Source organism: Dendropsophus ebraccatus, chromosome 1 (assembly GCF_027789765.1).
Source record: "Dendropsophus ebraccatus isolate aDenEbr1 chromosome 1, aDenEbr1.pat, whole genome shotgun sequence".
Classification (NCBI taxonomy): Eukaryota; Metazoa; Chordata; class Amphibia; order Anura; family Hylidae; genus Dendropsophus; species Dendropsophus ebraccatus.
Genome location: NC_091454.1, coordinates 7,827,051 through 7,845,796, shown reverse-complemented (window position 1 = coordinate 7,845,796; position 18,746 = coordinate 7,827,051). Strand labels below are relative to the sequence as shown.

The following is an 18,746-nucleotide window of genomic DNA, read 5'->3' as shown; positions in this document are numbered from 1 at the left end:
GGAATGGGGAAAACTGAGGGGGACTGGGGTGACTGAGGGGGAATAAGTAGACTGGGGTGACACTGAGGGGGAATGGGGTGACTGAGGGGGAATGGGGTGACTGAGGGGGAATAAGGGGACTGGGGTGACACTGAGGGGGGACACTGAAGGGGACTGGGGGGACACTGAATGGGAATGGGGTAAAACTGAAGGGGACTGGGATGAAACTGAGGGGGAATGGGGAAAACTGAGGGGGAATGGGGTGACTGAGGGGGAATAAGTAGACTGGGGTGACTGAGGGGGAATGGGGTGACTGAGGGGGAATAAGGGGACTGGGGTGACACTGAGGGGGGACACTGAAGGGGACTGGGGGGACACTGAAGGGGAATGGGGTAAAACTGAAGGGGACTGGAGACTGAGGGGGAATTAGGGGACTGGGGTGACTGAAGGGGGACACTGAAGGGGGCTGGGGGGACACTGAGGGGGAATTAGGGGAATGGGGGGACACTGAGGGGCACTGGGGTGACTGAGGGGGAATGGGGGGACACTGAGGGGGACTGGGTGAATTAGGGGGAATGGGGGGACACTGATGGGGACTGGGGTGACTGAGGGGGGACACTGAAGGGGACTGAGGGGGAATTAGGGGACTGGGGTGACTGAGGGGGGACACTGAAGGGGACTGGGGTGACTGAAGGGAAATTAGGGGACTGGGGTGACTGAAGGGAAAATAGGGGACTGGGGTGACTGAGGGGAGACACTGAGGGTGACTGGTGCAGCTGGGGGTGATTGGAGCAGGAGGGCACATACACCTCCTCCTCCTCTCACCTCCACACACACGTTCCCCTCCCGGCCAGACGTGGAGCTCTCCGGTCTCTGGAAGCAGCCGCAGGGACCACAGGAAAAGGTGATCGCGCCGCTGCAGGTCCTGGAGCTGTACAGCGGTACGGGGGTCTGCACTGAACCCCGCGATCCCCTGTACAGCTCCAGGACCTGCAGCGGCTCGATCATCTTTTCCTGTGGTCCCTGCGGCTGCTTCCAGAGACCGGAGAGCTCCACGTCTGGCCGAAAGGGGAGAGGGACGCCTAGTGGAAGGGGCTGGGGCAGCTCAGCGGCGGCGCTGTTAAGCGGATGGAGGCCGCCGGCACCGCACCGCCCCTCTGCAGCCTGCTTACCCCTCTCCAGCATGCGTGTTCCGCGCGCCCCACACCGCCCCTCTACGGCTTGCCCGCCGGCCCGACACCGCAACGCCCCTTCCCCCCGCCCCTTTCTGGACTGCCCACGCGCCAGACAACGCGTGTGTGTGTGTGTGGGGGAGGCGCTGTTGGATCGCGTACTCTCTCAGTCCGGGGAGCATCATTGGGACGCTTGTCTTCACAAGGAGGCCCGGGCCCCCTGCTACTCCGGGCCCCATAGCGACCGCCTTCCCTGCCCCCATGGTAGCTACGCCAGTGGGCTCAGTGATGTCGCGGAGGGTGGGGGATCAGCAATACTACGGAGGGCGGGGGGGATCAGCGATGTTGTGGAGGGTGGGGGGTCAGTGATATTATGGAGGGTGGGGGGAATAAGAGATGTTGTGGAGGGCGGGGGGGATCAGCGATGTTGTGGAGGGGGGGGGCTCAGTGATGTTGTGAAGGTTGGGGCTTCAGTGATATTATGGAGGGCGGGGGGATCAGAGATGTTGTGGAGGGCGGGGGGATCAGCGATGTTGTGGAGGGCGGGGGGATCAGTGATATTATGGAGGGCGGGGGGGGATCAGTGATGTTGTGGAGGGCGGGGGGGGGGGATCAGCGATGTTGTGGAGGGCGGGGGGGGGATCAGTGACGTTGTGGAGGGCGGGGGGATCAGCGATGTTATGGAGGGCGGGGGGGATCAGTGATGTTGTGGAGGGCGGGGGGGGGGATCAGCGATGTTGTGGAGGGCGGGGGGATCAGCGATGTTGTGGAGGGCGGGGGGGATCAGTGATGTTATGGAGGGCGGGGGGATCAGTGATGTTGTGGAGGGCGGGGGGATCAGCGATGTTGTGGAGGGCGGGGGGGATCAGTGATGTTATGGAGGGCGGGGGGATCAGTGATGTTGTGGAGGGCGGGGGGGGATCAGCGATGTTGTGGAGGGCGGGGGGATCAGTGATATTATGGAGGGCGGGGGGGGGATCAGTGATGTTATGGAGGGCGGGGGGGGGATCAGTGATGTTGTGGAGGGCGGGGGGATCAGCGATGTTGTGGAGGGCGGGGGGATCAGTGATATTATGGAGGGCGGGGGGATCAGCGATGTTGTGGAGGGCGGGGGGGATCAGAGATGTTGTGGAGGGCGGGGGGATCAGCGATGTTGTGGAGGGCGGGGGGATCAGAGATGTTGTGGAGGGCGGGGGGATCAGCGATGTTGTGGAGGGCGGGGGGATCAGCGATGTTATGGAGGGCGGGGGGGATCAGTGATATTATGGAGGGCGGGGGGATCAGTGATATTATGGAGGGCGGGGGGATCAGTGATGTTGTGGAGGGCGGGGGGATCAGAGATGTTGTGGAGGGCGGGGGGGATCAGTGATATTATGGAGGGCGGGGGGATCAGAGATGTTGTGAAGGGCGGGGGGATCAGTGATGTTGTGGAGGGCGGGGGGGCATCAGTGATGTTGTGGAGGGCGGGGGGGATCAGTGATGTTGTGGAGGGCGGGGGGATCAGCGATGTTATGGAGGGCGGGGGGATCAGCGATGTTGTGGAGGGCGGGGGGGATCAGTGATGTTGTGGAGGGCGGGGGGATCAGTGATATTATGGAGGGCGGGGGGGATCAGTAATATTATGGAGGGCGGGGGGATCAGCGATGTTGTGGAGGGCGGGGGGATCAGCGATGTTGCGGATAGTGGAGGGATCAGTGATGTTGTGGAGGGCGGGGGGGATCAGTGATGTTGTGGAGGGCGGGGGGGATCAGTGATATTATGGAGGGCGGGGGGGGATCAGTGATGTTGTGGAGGGCGGGGGGGGATCAGTGATGTTGTGGAGGGCGGGGGGGGATCAGTGATGTCGCGGAGGGTGGGGGATCAGCAATACTACGGAGGGCGGGGGGATCAGTGATGTTGTGGAGGGCGGGGGGATCAGTGATGTTGTGGAGGGCGGGGGGGATCAGTGATGTTGTGGAGGGCGGGGGGGATCAGTGATGTTGTGGAGGGCGGGGGGATCTGCGATGTTATGGAGGGCGGGGGGGGATCAGTGATGTTGTGGAGGGCGGGGGGATCAGCAATGTTGTGGAGGGCGGGGGGATCAGTGATATTATGGAAGGGGGGGGGATCAGTGATATTATGGAGGGCGGGGGGCTCAGTGATGTCGCGGAGGGCGGGGGGGATCAGCAATACTACGGAGGGCGGGGGGATCAGTGATATTATGGAGGGCGGGGGGATCAGCAATGTTGTGGAGGGCGGGGGGATCAGCAATGTTGTGGAGGGCGGGGGGATCAGCAATGTTGTGGAGGGCGGGGGGATCAGCAATGTTGTGGAGGGCGGGGGGATCAGCAATGTTGTGGAGGGCGGGGGGGATCAGCGATGTTGTGGAGGGCGGGGGGGATCAGTGATATTATGGAGGGCGGGGGGATCAGCGATGTTGTGGAGGGCGGGGGGGATCAGTGATATTATGGAGGGCGGGGGGATCAGTGATGTTGTGGAGGGCGGGGGGGATCAGTGATATTATGGAGGGCGGGGGGATCAGCGATGTTGTGGAGGGCGGGGGGGATCAGTGATATTATGGAGGGCGGGGGGATCAGAGATGTTGTGGAGGGCGGGGGGATCAGTGATGTTGTGGAGGGCGGGGGGATCAGTGATGTTGTGGAGGGCGGGGGGATCAGTGATATTATGGAGGGCGGGGGAGATCAGTGATATTATGGAGGGTGGGGGGATCAGTGATGTTGTGGAGGGCGGGGGGATCAGTGATATTATGGAGGGCGGGGGGATCAGCAATGTTGTGGAGGGCGGGGGGGGATCAGTGATATTATGGAGGGCGGGGGGATCAGCGATGTTGTGGAGGGCGGGGGGATCAGTGATATTATGGAGGGCGGGGGGATCAGTGATGTTGTGGAGGGCGGGGGGATCAGTGATATTATTGAGGGTGGGGGGATCAGCAATGTTGTGGAGGGCGGGGGGATCAGTGATATTATGGAGGGCGGGGGGATCAGTGATGTTGTGGAGGGCGGGGGGATCAGTGATGTTGTGGAGGGCGGGGGGATCAGCAATGTTGTGGAGGGCGGGGGGGGATCAGTGATGTTGTGGAGTGCGGGGGGGGGGGGGGGACAGCAATGTTGCTGGTAAAAGAAGGTAATGGGGGGCAGATTGGCGTCTCGGATGTTTCTTCCTCTCTTCGTGCTCCTTGTTTTCCTCTCCATAGAGAAGCCGTCAGCAGGAGAGTAATTTGATCAGAAGCTTCGACTGATCGGCCGAAATAACAATGGCCGCCCGGGGGCTGGAGACACGAGGGACGCATCCACATCTTTACACAACACTGATATATACTAATGCACGGGTGTAAAATAAAAAAAACACGGCCCCCCCCCCCTCTGTCCCCCTGAGGGGCCCGGGGGAGGCCGATACTCTCCAAAATTACAGAGGAGAAGAGCAGACGGGCGCAGTGATTGCTGGTAATTGTTACACCATTATAACCGAAGCCAATTATATATCGGTACAATCCCTCCCTGGAAACCAAAATGTTATCATACCGTATAGTGGCGGGATGTTCTATAGGGATAGGGAGTGTCGGACATGCTATATATAGAGTATAATAGGATTGGCTGATCTCATTTTGGCCATGTGTGGTGGTATCACAGCTGACCCCCCACACCAGGTGCCCCCCGCAGCAGGTCCCCCGTCCCCGGTCCTGACTCTCAGTCTTGCAGGTAGTAAAGACATTGCGCTGTAATCAGGTTTCCAGGAGCAGAGACATTGTGTAGCCGCCCCGGGCTCTGCTTAATGTGGTTTTCTCTACAAGCCGCTCTTCAAGCTGTGCAGATATGAAAATTCATGAGCAGGGAATGTCAGCTCCAACCTCATCTCCTTAATACCAAAGTGCGTCGTGAGGTAACGTCTACCGCATCCCAGCACCCCGATACCACCGCTCATATCTGCATCAGGTGATACAGCCCAGATGTCTCCTGACTACATGTAATTACCTGCACAGACTGCAACCTCCTCTACTAAAAGGCCGTGTTCACACGCAGTATCTGTCCAACCAAAACCAGGAGTAGGATGAAAACACAGAAACTGAGCAAATATTTCCTCTGTCAGTTCCACTCCTGATTTTGGCTACAAACACTGATCAAAATACCATGTGTGAACAAAGCCTAATACTGCACCCTCTATACAAGAATATAACTACTATAATACTGCTCCTATATACAGGAATATAACTACTATAATACTGCCCCCTATATACAGGAATATACTACTATAATACTGCCTCCTATATACAGGAATATACTACTATAATACTGCTCCTATATACAGGAATATAACTACTATAATACTGCACCCTCTATACAAGAATATAACTACTATAATACTGCTCCTATATACAGGGATATAACTACTATAATACTGCCACATATATACAGGAATATAACTACTATAATACTGCTCCTATATACAGGAATATAACTACTATAATACTGCCCCCTATATACAGGAATATAACTACTATAATACTGCTCCTATATACAGGAATATAACTACTATAATACTGCTCCTATATACAGGAATATAACTACTATAATACTGCTCCTATATACAGGAATATAACTACTATAATACTGCTCCTATATACAGGAATATAACTACTATAATACTGCTCCTATATACAGGGATATAACTACTATAAGACTGCCCCCTATATACAGGAATATAACTACTATAATACTGCTCCTATATACAGGGATATAACTACTATATTACTGCCCCCTATATACAGGAATATAACTACTATAATAGGATGTGGGGATGATAGGATGTGCAGCCGTTCCATTCTCTCCAGTTCGTGTTTTGCAATTCTCCCTCTCTGAACAGCTCGCACTCCTTTATAAGACCCACATGATCAAAATTAGCAGGATATGCCTGTGCTCACATGTCTGGACCCTATGTCTTCCCCATTCTGTGTGAGCAGCAATGGTAAGTGTAATACCATATCCACACTTGTGTCGTTTGGGGGCAGCCTTCCCCGCCGGTGGTGCTGGCTGGGTTTTGGTGGGGCTTTTTGGGTCTGGTCCTGTGACATTGGGGTTGCAGGGCCGTTCCATGGCCTCCCTTCCCTGCACGTGCACGCTTTGCGAGGTTGGCGGTCGCTGACCGACACGGTGTGGAGTTAGTGTAGGGACCCGTGTGGACCAGAGGACCTGCGCGGTGGTACACGGGGCAATATGGCTTGATCAATTCATATACAGACACTCTGGTGTTGATTTTTAATATAGGCCTAGCGGCATTAGTATCAGCCATAGATGGGATGTGCAGCCGTTCCCTTCTCTCCAGTTCGTGTATAACTACTATAATACTGCTCCTATATAGAGGAATATAACTACTATAATACTGCCCCCTATATACAGGAATATAACTACTATAATACTGCTCCTATATACAAGATTATAAATACTGTAATACTGCCCCCTATATACAGGAATATAACTACTATAATACTGCTCCTATATACAGGAATATAACTACTATAATACTGCTCCTATATACAGGAATATAACTACTATAATACTGCTCCTATATACAGGAATATAACTACTATAATACTGCTCCTATATACAAGAATATAAATACTGTAATACTGCCCCCTATATACAGGAATATAACTACTATAATACTGCTCCTATATACAGGAATATAACTACTATAATACTGCTCCTATATACAGGAATATAACTACTATAATACTGCTCCCTATATACAGGAATATAACTACTATAATACTGCTCCTATATACAGGAATATACTACTATAATACTGCCCCCTATATACAGGAATATAACTACTATAATACTGCTCCTATATACAGGAATATAACTACTATAATACTGCTCCTATATACAGGGATATACTACTATAATACTGCTCCTATATACAGGAATATAACTACTATAATACTGCCCCCATATACAGGGATATAACTACTAAAATACTTCTCCTATATACAGGAATATAACTACTATAATACTGCTCCTATATACAGGAATATAACTGCTATAATACTGCTCCTATATACAGGAATATAACTACTATAATACTGCCCCCTATATACAGGAATATAACTACTATAATACTGCCCCCTATATACAGGAATATAACTACTATAATACTGCCCCCTATATACAGGAATATAACTACTATAATACCGTTCCCTATATACAGGAATATAACTACTATAATACTGCTCCTATATACAGGAATATAACTACTATAATACTGCTCCTATATACAGGAATATAACTACTATAATACTGAGCCTATATACAAGAATATAACTGCTATAATGCTGCTCCTATTAGTTTGGTTAGGGTCAGGAGTTTTCCTCATGCGGTATAATACGTGACAGGCGTCTTGCGGTTGGTCGCTGACACGTTCCTCTTGTGTTTGCTTTGAGTCCTTGGTTTCATTATTGAGCTAAATACTTGTACGGTTTTCTATTTGCCGCTCGCTCTATATTTAGCCTCTTCGTACACATGGAGCCGCGCGCTTCACCGCTCTCTATTGTCTCCGGTTGTTGTTTCTGTTTTATTGAATAATAAATGGTAAAGTCTATAAAATGTGATGTTCCAGTCGTTGCCCCTAAACCCCCCCCAACATCCCATCCCCCCCCCCCCCCAAGGGGTATGTGACTTCTATCGAACCCGTCACTTTAGTCCTGGAGCCAAATTCTAGAGTTTTCTTTATTAGATATGGCGGTTTTTATTGTCTTGGTGATGCTCACATTTGCTCTACCGCCCTGTGGTGTCTGTAATCACCTTGACCCCCTTGTCCACCTCTCCAGGCCCCTTGCCACATCATCCACGCACCGCTGCTTCTCCCCACTGAGGGGGACACCTGTTTAGAGCAGGGATTCCTGTCATTATGAGGGGGATCCCCGCTCCTGTAACCCTGGTGTCCAAACACCTCAATAACTATCGGCTAAACTATTGTTATCACCCCAGATTTAGTTTAGATACAGAGGTGTTACTATATTACTTAGTCACCATTTGGCGGCATTATTTGGTCATTTTATGGCTGTTTTATACTATGACTTTATTATTCAATCACCATATCGGGGTATTATTCCATCATTATATAGCAGCATTATTCCATCACTATATAGAGGTATTATTTTATCATTATATAGAGGTATTATTCAATCATTATATAGCGGTATTATTCCATCATTATATACAGGTATTATTCAATCATTATATAGCGGTATTATTCCATCATTATATACAGGTATTATTCAATCCTTATTTAGCGATATTATTCCATCATTATATAGCAGTATTATTCCATCATTATATAGAGGTATTATTCCATCATTATATACAGGTATTATTCCATCATTATATAGCAGTATTATTCCATCATTATATACAGGTATAATTCCATCATTATATAGTGGTATTATTTAGTCATTATATTGCGGTATTATTCCCTCATTATATAGAGGTATTATTCCATCATGATATAGCAGTATTATTCCATCATTATATAGTGGTATTATTCACTCATTATATAGCGGTATTATTCCATCACTATATAAGGGTATTATTCCATCATTATATAGCGGTATTATTCCATCATTATATAAGGGTAATATTTCATCATTATATAGCAGTATTATTCCATCACTATATAGTGGTATTATTCCATCATTATATAGCAGTATTATTCCATCATTATATAAGGGTAATATTCTATCATTATATAGCAGTATTATTCCATCATTATATAGAGGTATTGTTCCATCCTTATATAGTTGTATTATTCTATCATTATATAGCAGTATTATTCCATCACCATATAGGGGTATTATTCCATTATTATATAGCAGTATTATTCCATCACTATATAGGGGTATTATTCAGTTATTATATAGCAGTATTATTCTATCACTATATAGTGGTAATATTCCATCATTATATAGCAGTTTTATTCCATCACTATAAAGTGGTATTATTCCATCATTATATAGCAGTTTTATTCCATCACTATATAGTGGTATTATTTCATCATTATATAGCAGTATTATTCCATCACTATATAAGGGTATTATTCAGTCATTATATAGCAGTATTATTCCATCACTATATAGTGGTATTATTCTTTCATTATATAGCAGTATTATTCCATCACTATATAGGGGTATTATTCAGTCATTATATAGCAGTATTATTCCATCACTATATAAGGGTATTATTCAGTCATTATATAGCAGTATTATTCCATCACTATATAGGGGTATTATTCCATCATTATATAGGTGTATCGTTCCATAATTATATAGCAGTATAATTCCATCATTATATTGCGGTATTATTCCATCATTATATAGCAGTATTATTCCATCACTATATAGGGGTATTATTCAGTCATTATATAGTGGTATTATTCCATCATTATATAGCAGTATTATTCCATCACTATATAGGTGTATTATTCCATCATTATATAGGTGTATCGTTCCATCATTATAAAGCAGTATTATTCCATCATTATATTGCGGTATTATTTCATCATTGTATAGTGGTATTATTCCATCAATATATGGCTGGGTTCAAACACAGTATATTTCAGGCAATATTTGGTCCTCATGTCAGGTCCTTATAGCAACCGAAACCAGGAGTGGATTGAAAGCACAGAAAGGATCTGTTCACATAATGTTGTAATTGAGTGGATGGCCGTCATTTAATGGCAGTTGAAATAATTGCCGTTATTTACCGTTATATGGCGGCCATCCACTCAATTTCAACATTGTGTGAACAGAGCCTTTCTGTGTTTTTAATCCACTCCTGGTCTTGGTTGCTATGAGGACCACAATACTGACTGAAATGTACTGTGTGTGAACCCAGCCTATAGCAGTATTATTCCATCACTATATAGGGGTATTATTCCATTATTATATAGTTGTATTGTTCCATCATTATACACAGTAGCAGTATTATTCCATCATTATATAGCGGTATTATTCCATCATTATATAGCGGTATTATTCCATCATTATATAGGGATATTATCCTGTCATTATATAGTGGTATTATTCCATCATTGTATAGCGGTATAATTCTATCATTATATAGCAGTATTATTCTATCATTATATAGGGGTATTATTCCATCATTATACAGCGGTATTATTCCATCATTATATAGTGGTATTATTCCATCATTATACAGCGGTATTATTCCATCATTATATAGCAGTATTATTCAGTCATTATATAGCAGTATTATTCAGTTATTATCCTGTGACATTATTCAGTCACTGTATGACTAAGTTCCCACAACAATTTTAAAATGACGTCCATTATTTTGCAGTTTGGTCGCATGTCGGTGCAGTGACGGCCGCTGGAACATTATTTTAGGTCAGGTGGACTGAACGCCCTTTGTCTTTAATTGAAAAGTCCATTGAATTTAATAGTAAAGATGGTGAAAGGACGATGAAAAATGAGAAACTGCGTGAACAACTAAAAAACAACGTCCATTCCACAAATAATTGTCATGATCATTATTATGATGTCTGCACAGACAACGTCTGTTATTTAATACACTGTGTGCATTGTGCGGCCGTCTTTCCATTGAGGTCAATTGAAATGCAGCAATAATGAATGCCTTCTCACTTTATCTTATTGTGAACATAGCCTATAGCGGTATTGTTCATTTATTATATAGCGGTATTGTTCATTTATTATATAGCGGTATTGTTCATTCATTATATAGCGGTATTGTTCATCTATTATATAGCGGTATTGTTCATCTATTATATAGCGGTATTGTTCATTCATTATATAGCGGTATTGTTCATTTATTATATAGCGGTATTGTTCATTTATTATATAGCGGTATTGTTCATTTATTATATAGCGGTATTGTTCATTTATTATATAGCAGTATTGTTCAGTCCTTATAAAGCTGTGTTATTCAGTCGTTATATAGCGATTTTATTCAGTCATTATCCAGTGACATTATTCAGTCACTGTATAGCGGTATTGTTTATTCATTGTATAGGCCAGGGCGACCTAATATACACATACGGAATCCAATCCCCCGGCAGAGACCATAGATATTGGGTAGGAATCTTCCCTGTTACATAATGTATCCTGTATATTACGGATAATCTGATCACACGTAGCATACGGTACACAGCTCTGTGCAATTCATCTCTACTGAGTCATTACACAAATCCATCCAGGGAAGCGCTGCTCCAGGTAATAATTCTGCTCTCTATCCTATGGTTTACATAGTCACAGGCAGTAATGAGCTGGAGGGCAGCGCACGCACTAATATAATGTACAGGAGGCATCTGCAGGCGGCCGGTATCAGCGGAGGCCGCATTACACTTGACTCCGGGCTCAGGGAGCGCAGCTCTGGGCGTCACTGGGGGTTATTGCTTTTATATTGAATACATCAGATTCCGGACATGAATGGAGCCAAGTAGCATCCACCTCCTGGAACGTCTCATAGCGGCATACTGTATCCCATCAATCCCAGCAGTATTTCTGCTTGTACAGAGCTCTATATGGCGGTATTACTGCCTGTACACAGCTCTATATGGCGGTATTACTGCCTGTACACAGCTCTATATGGCGGTATTACTGCCTATACACAGCTCTATATGGCGGTATTTCTGCCCCCCCACAGCTCTATATGGCGGTACTTCTGCCTGCACACAGCTCTATATGGCGGTACTTCTGCCTGCACACAGCTCTATATGGCGGTATTACTGCCTGCACACAGCTCTATATGGCGGTATTTCTGCCTGCACACAGCTCTATATGGCGGTACTTCTGCCTGCACACAGCTCTATATGGCGGTATTTCTGCCCCCCCCCCCCCCCCACAACTCTATATGGCGGTACTTCTGCCTGCACAAAGCTCTATATGGCGGTATTTCTGCCCCCCCCCCCAGCTCTATATGGCGGTACTTCTGCCTGCACACAGCTCTATATGGCGATTCTGTCAGGATGAATTACCGCAGCATCATTAGCTGAACAGTAAATGTAATCAGGTGTCTGGGGACGTGCAGGATCGGACGTTGTTCACATTGTTTTATGGCTTCATCAACAGATAAAATGTGAGACATGGGCTGGAAGGAAAGGTGAACGAGCTCTGAAATCATTATAATGTTCATCCAACAAAGCTCCCAGGATGCAACATTAATTAGACCGCCTGTAATCTACCATCAGCTATAATAGTATGCCTAACCACGTATCTAAGCCTATCATGAGATACCATCTGCAGAGATGGGGTATCTAAGCCAATTGTGGTACACAGAGCACTGCTGAGTTTTGTATGATGTAATGTTATAGTTGGTGTATCTAAGCCGGTCATGTGTGATACTACATTCCTCATCTGCAGTTAGCTGACCCGGTAATGAGGTCATCAGTGGTAACGGCTCCATGGCACACGCTCCAGGATACGAAAGGTTAATGAGCTCTGCTGCAGATGTTTCTGTATAAAGATATCTGGGAGCGTCCACTGATGAAATGTCTTTATTACCTGAAATACAATCACTGCAGAGAGGTGAGGAGAAGAGAGGGAGAGAAGAGAGGAGAGGAAGAAGAGACGAGAAGAGGGGTGAGAAGAGAGGAAGGAGTGAGGAAGAAGAGAGGAGAGAAAGAAGAGAGGATGGTAAGAGAGGAAGGAGTGAGGGAGAAGAGAGGAGAGAAAGAAGAGAGGAAGGAGTGAGGGAGAAGAGAGGAGAGAAAGAAGGAGAGAGGATGGGAAGAAGAGAGCAGAGGCAGAGAGAGGTAGAAGAGAGGAGAAGAGGGGGTGAGAAGAGAGGAAGGAGTGAGGAAGAAGAGAGGAGAGAAAGAAGAGAGGAGGGGAAGAAGAGAGAAGAGGCAGAGAGAGGTAGAAAAGAGGAGAGGTAGAAGAGAGGAGAGGTGGAAGAGAGGAGAAGAGGGGGTGAGAAGAGAGGAAGGAGTGAGAAAGAAGAGAGGAGAGAAAGAAGAGAGGAGAGATAATGGGAAGAAGAGAGCAGAGGCAGAGAGAGGTAGAAGAGAGGAGAAAGGAGAAGTAGAAGAGAGGAGAAGAGGGGGTGATAAGAGAGGAAGGAGTGAGGAAGAAGAGAGAAGAGGAAAAGAAGAAGGAAAGAGGAGAGGAGGAAAAGGTGGAAGAGAGGAGGAGGAGGAGAGACGAGAGGAAGAAAAGAGAAGGAGAAGAGGAAGGAGAAAGGAAGAAAAGAGGAGGAGAAGAGAGGGAGAAAAGTGAGGAGGAGAAGGAGGAGGAAGGAGAGAGGAAGAAGGAAGAAGAGAGGAAGAACAGTGGAGAGGGGGAGAGAAGAGAGGAATGAGAGAGGAAGGAGGGAGAAATGAGAGAGGAAGAAAAGAGGAGAGGAAGAAGAGTAGAGTGGAAAGGAAGAAGAAAGGAGAGAAGATAAAGAGTGGAGAAAAGAAGGATAGAGAAAAGCAAAAACAAAGGAGAAGAGGATAGAAAGAAGAGAGGAGAAGGGAAGCATAGAAGACTGGAAGAAAAGAGGCGGAGAAGAAGAGGAGAGAAGAGAGCAAAGGAGAAGAGAGGAGGAGAAGAGAGAAAAAGAGAGGAGTAGGAGAGAGAGAGTAGAGAACAGAAGAAGAGAAAGAGGAGGAAGAAGAGAGGGGGGGAGAAGGAGGAGAGGAGATAGAGCAGGAGAGAATTTTCCATAACTAGCAAGATAAAACAAAAACAAGCAGCGGCATAGTAGTACCAGGGCGGGAAGGGACATTTATTTTGGCCCTCTCCAGCCTAATAATACCAGCCCGCTGCCGCCATCCGGTCCAGGAGCGCCATTTTCAGCTACTTCAGGACTACCGATATCCTGCTCTTCCCAATACCCAGTGGTGTGGTGGGTAGTGGGGTAATAATGGGGGGGGGGGGTTAGTGTTGGGCGTTTTACAAGCTAACAATAAGTCCCGGCTTAGTAATGGACACTAATGGACACTAGAATTGTACACTAGCATCTGTACAGATAGCCACTTACAGTCTGACCCCCAGGGGTTAAGTGAGGATGCTATGCAGTGTCCCGCCTCGGCTGCTGATCGGATGAGGAGCGATAATGAAGAGAGAAGCTAGAAGACCAAGGGTGACATGTATCATCACCAAAATTCAAATTTTTCAGCGGAAATGGGCGATTTGCGAATATTATTATAAAATATTCGCAAATCGCCCCTTTCCACCGGGTACGCCGGGGGGCGGGGAGGGGGTGTGGAGGGGGCGGAACTGGGGGCGCGGACTCAGAGTTCGCAGGATTTATCATTTTTTACACCAAAAGATACGCCGAAAACCTACCCCACCTTTCAGGTGGCGTAGGTTTTCGGCTGTGCGCACTGACGCACACAGGATTTATGTAGAGGCAGTCCACCTCTACATAAATCTCCGTAGCGCCGGAGATGCGGGGACATTTATAAGTCCGGCGTAAAAAACGCCGGACTTAATAAATGTCCCCCCAAGAGTCTAGATTGTGATATCTCCCCATCCATAGGTGAAGCTTCTCCACTCCTCATCATCCATAGGGGAAGCTTCTCCACACCTCCCCATCCATAGGTGAAGCTTCTCCACTCCTCCCCATCTATAGATGAAGCTTCTCCACTCCTCCCCATCTATAGATGAAGCTTCTCCACACCTCCCCATCCATAGGTGAAGCTTCTCCACACCTCCCCATCCATAGGTGAAGCTTCTCCACTCCTCCCCATCCATAGGTGAAGCTTCTCCACTCCTCCCCATCTATAGATGAAGCTTCTCCACTCCTCCCCATCCATAGGAGAAGCTTCTCCACCCCTTTCCATCCTATAGTGGTCAGAGATACTTTGTATCTTTTATAGGTTACATATTATATCTATAAGTCCCCATTATAAACCCCTCCTCCCGGCCACTCTCCACTTTGCCAGGCGACCTTCGCTGTTTGCCCCTAATGGCGTAACTTATATATCGGTATGTAACAGGTCCAGATACGGCTGGTAGGTAGCAGAGTACACCTCTCTGTTACCATGACAACCTCTCATTCCGTATGTAACAGACGTGACCTCCAGGAGACGGCGTGTATCATACATATGTTCCTCTAGTGTTCAGCCATCCGGCAGCAGAAATACTATTATCCTTGTGTCACTTACCATGAAAACTCTATAAATAGACGGAGCGGCTGGCGGAGAGCGGGTCGGGGGGTTTATGTAACATTGCAGCCCCCTACACTGGAGTCTGGGGGGGTTGGGTTATATATATTATATTCTAGAACATTATATTATATTACAAGAATTAGAAAAAGCTCTCTGCCTTCTACATGAAACAGCGCTACCCTTCTCCACAGGTTGTGTGCGGTATTGCAGCTTACTTCCATTCACTTTTACAGAATTGAGCTACAATACCCCACACGACTAATGGAGAGGGGTGGCGCTGTTTCACGAAGAAAGCAGCCATCTTTCTCTAGTCTTGAAAGGCTTCTTTAAAGGGTAACTCCATGAAAAGTCTATCTGCCATTTACATGATTGTCCTCATTACAGCCTTACATTATTACTCCAGTAGCCACCACCACATGGGTATACTAGGAAAAGCCGGGAACCAGTAGTCCTAGAGCTAGAGTAGTCCTAAATGGTGCTCCTGGTTTGGGCAGTAGCAGGCTGGTACTATTAGGCTGGGGAGGACCAAGATATATGGCCCCTTACCCTGGTACTACTAGGCTGTTGCTGCGGGGTTTTTACCTGGCTAACTATGGAAAAGAGGGGAACCCTACACGCTTTTTTTTTGTTTGTTTTTTTGGGGAGGAATGTTTAACTAGCTTAGATAGCTAACACCAACCCCCACATTATTACCCCAGTAACCACCACAGGGGTATACTGGGAAGAGCCAGGAGACAGTAGTCCCAGAACATCCAAAAATTGCACTCTTGGTTTGGGCAGTAGCAGGCTGTTATTATTAGGCTGGGGAGAGCCAAGATATATGGCCCTTCACCCTGGTACTACTAGACTTCTGCTGCCTGTTTTTTTACCTGGCTAACTATGGAAAAAGAGGGGGAACCCTACAAACTTACTTTATTTTTTTTTTTGGGGGGGGGCATGTTTAACTAGCTTAGATAGTTAACACCAACCCCCACATTATTACCCCAGTAACCACCACTTCAGGGGTACTAGGAAGAGCCTGGAGCCAGTAATCCAAGAACGTCACAAAATGGCACTCCTGGTCTGGGCAGTAACAGGCTGGTATTATTATGCTAGGGAGAACCAAGATATAAGGCCACTCACCCTGGTACTACTAGGCTGCTGCTGCTTGGTTTTTACCTGGCTAACTATGGAAAAAGAGGGGAAACCCTATATACTTTTTTGGTATGTTTAATTAGCTTAGACCATGTAAGATGATACCAATGAGACTTCTATACTTTAATAGTACACCAGGGGTGTCCTTGTCAATTCTTTCACCACTTTAGACCACCAGGAATTTCTCTATAAACCATTTAACCACCAAAGATGATGCCCTGCACCATTAGTTACATTGCCATAACCTACCGGAGTCAATAACCTTTTCACTGCCCTAGACCACCAGGTATGTTTCTGTGATGTCAGCTACTGACTACTTTGGATCACCAATAATGTTGCCATTGAGGGTCCTCATTGCCCCAGACCATGACAGAGGTTTCGATAACCCTTTCACTACCCCAGACCACTAGTGACATCACCTTTTCCCTGTTTATTACTGTGGCCCACCAGAGACATTACAATAACCTTATAAAAACACTTGACCTCCAGTGATGTTTCTGTTAACCCTTTAACCAGTTTTGACAACAAATGATGGGACCATTGAGATCGTTCACTACCCTAGACCACCAGGGTTGTCTCTTTTCATAGACCACCATAGCTGCTCCTATCAATTCCCTCGTCATCATAGCCCCCCAGGGATGTTTCCATTACTTTACTATGCCACAATGACTTTAGAGCACCAGTAACATCACCTTTGAGATGTCTCACTGCCCCATACCACCAGGGACGTTTCTATTATCCCTTTTGCTACCCTAGACCACCAGTGCCCTATACCACCAGGGACGTTTCTATTATCCCTTTTGCTACCCTAGACCCCCAGTGACATTGCCGTCTCCCTGTTTACCACTATAGCCCAGCTCACAGAGACATTACAGTAGCCTTTTCGACCCTCTAGACCACCAGGGATGTGATCTCACTATTCTGTATGCATAGTATGGCGGTACACAGGTACAGACTCCTCTTTCTTTGGGGCTGCTGTCCCTGGTGTAGAGCTGTGTTTTGGGTCATGACGACTTACAGAGTGTTTTGTGACTCTATAAGGATGATCTGTGAATGGCGGCTTCCATCGCCCCGTGCATTTACACCGCAGACTTTTCTGTGAAGAATCCATTAAACCGCTAACATCCCCTCCCGGCAATAACCATTTACCGCTGAGAGCTCGCAAGGTGCATTAATCTCTATGCAATAAATCTGAACATGGAACTTGTAACATAATTAACTCCAGGACATTGGGAAAGTTTCTGCGCCCTCCTGTACTGTTACCCGGGTGACAGCGGAACTTTCTACCGCCTATAATCCTCTATCTAAAACAATCGTACCATACCGAGACCCGTTGTGGATATATAAGATAACATACTGCTAAACTGTGACCCCCACTAAAATTATATATACCCTAAGAGGAGACCTGCAAAGGTAATTGTCTGTATTCATCTTACCTTAATGTCCATAGGAGCAGTATTATAGTAGTTATATTCTTGTATATAGGAGCAGTATTATAGTAGTTATATTCTTGTATATAGGAGCAGTATTATAGTAGTTATATTCCTGTATATAGGAGCAGTAATATAGTAGTTATATTCCTGTATATAGGAGCAGTATTATAGTAGTTATATTCTTGTATATAGGAGCAGTATTATAGTAGTTATATTCCTGTATATAGGAGCAGTATTATAGTAGTTATATCCCTGTATATAGGGGGCAGTATTATAGTAGTTATATTCCTGTATATAGGAGCAGTATTATAGTAGTTATATTCCTGTATATAGGAGCAGTATTATAGTAGTTATATTCCTGTATATAGGAGCAGTGTTATAGTAGTTATATTCCTGTATATAGGAGCAGTATTATAGTAGTTATATTCCTGTATATAGGAGCAGTATTATAGTAGTTATATTCCTGTATATAGGGGGGCAGTATTATAGTAGTTATATTCCTATATATAGGGGCAGTATTATAGTAGTTATATCCCTGTATATAGGAGCAGTATTATAGTAGTTACATCCCTGTATATAGGAGCAGTATTATAGTAGTTATATTCCTGTATATAGGAGCAGTATTATAGTAGTATATTCCTGTATATAGGAGCAGTATTATAGTAGTTATATTCCTGTATATAGGAGCAGTATTATAGTAGTTATATTCCTGTATATAGGAGCAGTATTATAGTAGTTATATTCCTGTATATAGGAGCAGTATTATAGTAGTTATATTCCTGTATATAGGGGGCAGTATTATAGTAGTTATATTCCTGTATATAGGAGCGGTATTATAGTAGTTATATTCCTGTATATAGGAGCAGTATTATAGTAGTTATATTCCTGTATATAGGGGGCAGTA

The 18,746-nt window shown here is 46.0% G+C and overlaps 1 long non-coding RNA gene across 1 annotated transcript in view; it reads left to right on the top strand.

The window, feature by feature from the left end:
• Nucleotides 1-10,661, top strand: part of LOC138771847 (uncharacterized) — a 47,235-nt gene extending 36,574 nt beyond the window's left edge. Inside the window, exon 3 of the long non-coding RNA XR_011359682.1 lies at nt 10,502-10,661. This is a non-coding gene — a long non-coding RNA (uncharacterized lncRNA). The remainder of the gene's footprint in view (nt 1-10,501) is intronic.
• Nucleotides 10,662-18,746: the final 8,085 nt, after the last annotated feature.